The 4,610-nt window shown below is 45.0% G+C and overlaps 1 non-coding gene across 1 annotated transcript; it reads left to right on the top strand.

The window, feature by feature from the left end:
* The first annotated feature begins 2,811 nt into the window (after positions 1-2,811).
* Positions 2,812-2,956, top strand: LOC115064126. Its single transcript, XR_003843984.1, has one exon. It is a non-coding gene; the product is annotated as a small nucleolar RNA SNORA48 (small nucleolar RNA).
* Positions 2,957-4,610: the final 1,654 nt, after the last annotated feature.

Below are 4,610 nucleotides of genomic sequence, written 5' to 3'. Positions count from 1 at the left end.
GGTCAGGCATGGTGATTCCACCAGAGGTTCTTTTATTGTTGAGAATGGTTTTTGCTATCCTAGGTTTTTTATTATTCCAGATGAATTTGCAAATGGCCCTTTCTAACTCTGTGAAGAATTGGGTTGGAATTTTGATGGGGATTTCATTGAATCTGTAGATTTAGGCCTAACTTCTAATACAGGAGCAACTGCAGCTAGGGCAGAAAGCACCTAAGCCAGTGTTGCTTAAATTTCCTGGTTACTCATTATAGGGATAACCATCTCTTCTTCTCATATCAGCAATACTAAAATGATCGCTTGATGGTAAATAAACTAAAAGAGCAAAATTTAAAACTTTGCGCCATGTCAATTTGGTTCACTTTTATCTCCATATTGCTGTTAGGGATTTGGCTCCGCCCTTCAAGCTGCTTTCTGGAGACTCTCAAGTTAAATGCTATAGGAAATATAACACGTGAAGCAGAGTGGGTTATGAGCTATTAAGTAGTGATGCTGATAAAACTCTAGCTCATAGCAGTCCTCCATTACTTCCTTACCAATCACTTATCCCTCCTTACTCCTCACTGACTGGAATTATACATCAACGACAAGGTAATGGTATTATAGAAATGTGTGCATGCCGTATTCTCCAGGGTGATGAGCAACTCCTTACTTACAAGAAATTAGAGACATAATGATGGTGATAAGGATACATATTAAACCGCTTACTGGTAAAGAACCTATAGAACTAATAGTGCCACCAAATAAAATGCAAGGAGATTATTTGTTCCACACTGAGAATAGCTGGCAGGTTGCATCAGCATGATACTCAGGGTCTATAGAGAATCACCATGCTTAAGATCCTTTGAAGATACCTCATGGGCATTGTCTAAAATCATATCTAAACATCCTGTAGAGACTGCTGTTTTAAAACTTTTTTCAGATGGCCCTAAAGAAGGACAAGGAGCTCATGTTTTATATAAATCATGTGTTCCACAAAAAAGTTGTGCCCACTCCAGGTTCTAAAGCTCATCAGCGTAGGCTTGCTGTAATCGGTCAGCTCTTATTAGCTATTTCTCAGCCATTGACTGGTGTAACTGTCCCGGTGTCCATATTAGCACATGAAGGGTAGGGATGTGCTGAGTGGGACCTGGCATACCGTGAGAGGAGAGGGATGTTGCACAGGGCTGTAAATGGGGAAAGGGAGTGATGGGAGGGAATATTTGGAACGGGGTCCTCGAGGACGGAGTCTAGTAAACACTCGGGAAGGATTGGGTATGAGTAGCTTGGAGACAGAAATGGAAGAATAACTTAGTGTTCTTCCTCAGGTGAGTTTCTGGGGTGGTTTGTGCCCAGGGAGTGGCAGGATTAGAAGGTGTGGCCCTGTTGGAGCAGGTATGTCACCGTGGGAGTGGGTTCTAAGTCTTTCATTTTGTTTCCATGAAGGCAATATTCTGCTAGCAGCCTTCAGATGAAGATGAAGAAATCTCAGCTCCTCCTACACCATGCCTGCCTGAAATGCAGCCCTGTTCCCTCCCGCCTTGATGATAATGGACTGAACCTCTGAATCTGTAAGCCAGCCCCAACTAAATGTTGTCCTTATAAGAGTTGCTTTGGTCATGATATCTGTTCACAGCAGTAAAACACTAACTAAGACAGCTTCCTTGCTTTAAAAACAAAGGCATGATGATGATGATGATGATGATGATAATAATAATAATAAACCAATCCTATTGGAACATGACAGTAATACTTAACTGCTGGTACCATTGCTCGTACCCTGGAATACTCGCTATGGACCCTACCTGCCCTTGAGGGTTGGAGGTGAAGTGGCATAGGATCAACAACACAGACTCTGGGAGCAAGTGAGAAACACAGCAGCAAGCTCATCTGAACACTGCTGTAAGCTCCTTTAATATCCTCCACCCACACCCCATTGGTCCCAAGAAAGCATCTCTTCTAAACGGCAGTTCTCATATGGCTGGCATTGCCGACGGTATCAACAATTCTTGGTCTCTCAGACAGTCTTTAATTAGGTTCTCCTGTAGGAAATGCCTTTGTGGCTATACAGGCCCCAGCGTTTATGTAGAGGCAAGATGGCCACGCAGTTCCTCCTACACTGTCTCTACAGATTACAATCAGGAAGGGGCCTGCCTGCCTAGGAGCATATGCCAGGGGCAGCTGTGGCTGTTATTGGTAGGCAGCTGCTCCAAAGCTGCTCCACACAATTGTACTGAGTTGGCTGTTACTGAGACCATAGAAGTTTCTCTGTTAACTTCTGGTCAGATGGCAAGTCCATCCAATGATGTGTTTGCAATATTAGCGAAATAAAGAATTTTATCTTGTCCTTTACATCAAAATTGGACGCTCTGTAATTTCAGGTCTTTCAGGCAGTGAGAGCCCAAACCCCATCAGATTCCTTTGTATCATGATTAATAAAAAGTTTGTTTGGGGGGGGAAGAGGGTTGAGACAGGGTTTCTCTGTGTAGCCCTGGCTGTCCTGGAACTCAGAAATCCACCTGCCTCTGTCTCCCAAGTGCTGGGACTAAAGGCGTACACCACCATTGCCCAACAAAAAAAAAATCTCATCTTTTAAAACATCAGTATTATTGTACAACATAACAAAAAATTTAAAAATAACATTGTAAGCAAACCTGGGATGGATTTGAGAAGAAAAATAAGAGTAAGTTGGAATCAAGAAATTTTTTAAGAATATTTCTTCTGGATAATATGGTGGCAAAGGAATGCAAACATAATTACATGTTTCTCAAATTCCATTGGAGCCTGGAAGGAAATAAAGCAGAAATGTAATCAGTAAAAATTAGATTATTTTGGTCCCTCTTTGCAGTGGTCAAAGAGGCACCTCGTTTGTGGTGTTATTCTTACATCAGTTAGGGGCAGAGCCGATGGCAGTCTTTTGTTCATCCCAGCTTAATGCCTGGCTTGGTGGCCAAAGCTGTCTTGTGCCTAGGACTCATAAAAACAGAATTAAATCAAATCCAGGCATCACAGTGCTAGAGGAGGAAGGCAGAGAGAGATCTGTGGACTGACATGTCACCCACAGACCTGCCCTCCAGCACAAGGCACAGGCAGGGCACTTGCCATCATGCCAATATAGCATGAATGGAGGATGTCACCCAGGGGCCTGCCAGCCTCCTGGCCAGCCTGCAATGGGAGAAAAAGAGAAGCGGAGCAGCTTGAACGTTATGAAGACATGGAACTGGACTGGACGGTGGAGAGGAGTAGTCTGTTATGAGTGGCCAGATCCGTCACCTGGGCCGGTGGTGAGGTCCAGCCAAAGCTGCAACTGAGGGCCATGTCTGAGTGGCCATGCAGTGGCAGGGGCCAGTGTCCCTGGCTCAGATCACCATTAGAGAACACTGGGATGCCCCCGGTCGGGGGCTCAGCAGGGGAGCCATGGATGTCCAGGGGGCTATGCATAACTGGCCCACCCCTCAGTGGATGAGCTAGTCTCATCTCTCACTAGCGGCAGCACAGTAAAGCTGATTACTGGTTGGTGGCTGGTGTGTGGGTACGCCAGCCCCATTCCGTGATTGTGGGAGAATTGACCCTGCCACTCATCTTCTGGGGAGTGGCACTGGTGCAAAGATGATGCTTCCAAACCCCGCCCCTTTCCCCTTCCAGCAGTCGGGAAAGCTACCCATAGGGTCGTGAGCTTCGAGAGGGTTAGGGTTAGGGTTCTGCCTCTCACCAGCCGCAGTGTTTGGGAGAGCTGGCCCTGAACCTTTCCTGGATAGCACAGCAAAGCTGACATGGTATGCGTGTGCGTGTGTGTGCTGTGGGGGTGGGGGCGGGGGCGGGGTAGAGTTCAGAAGAGCTGGCCCTGCCATTCTGCTGCCAGGAAGTGGTGCAGGTACAGGGGTGAGGTCAGGAACTCAAAGTCTGAACCAACACCAGCGACAGAGTCCTGTTGAACCAAACTATTTTCTTATCTCCTGAAGATCGTGCCTGTGCTGTCCTTGGTGGTAGCAGAGATTCCTGCAGGAAAAACAGAAAAATGAAGTAACTGATTATAGAACCCAAAATTTATTGATATTTCTTAATTTTTTTTTCTTCCACTGAAAGTATATAAAGCAGTGCATTCAAAGCCTGCTTAAATTAGGTCACCTTTCTTTTGTAGTTTCAATGTTCATTTCTTTCTGGAATAGTGGACTTTTCATCCTCAATTAATGCAGTATAGATAATCCTCTCGAGCATACCCCAAAGCTAACCTTACATGGATCCTCCCCAGGCATTCCTGGAGGGTTCTCTCCTATGTCTTCTAGTTAATTGGGGGTTCTCTCAAATTGACAGTCATAACCATGACATGGGTTTATTCATTTCTCCTCTGTCCAGTTTTATGTCTCCCCAACATTCTCACTTTTTTCCATCTTTAATTTTATTTTTGAACATTTAAAAAATCATTATTTCTAAAACACATTTGATACCCATCTACTCAAATGGAAGTTTGGTAAACATGGTTCACAATATGGACCACCCCTTTCACAGGGTATTGGAATAGAAAGGAGATATTTCCAGCACTCGGGAGGCAGAGGCAGGCAGATTTCTGAGTTCGAGGCCAGCCTGGTCTACAGAGTGAGTTCCAGGACAGCCAGGACTACACAGAGAAACCC

Source organism: Mus pahari, chromosome 5 (assembly GCF_900095145.1).
Source record: "Mus pahari chromosome 5, PAHARI_EIJ_v1.1, whole genome shotgun sequence".
Taxonomy (NCBI): Eukaryota; Metazoa; Chordata; class Mammalia; order Rodentia; family Muridae; genus Mus; species Mus pahari.
Note: the sequence above shows the minus strand (reverse complement) of the source record. Positions and strands in the feature narration are given on the sequence as shown.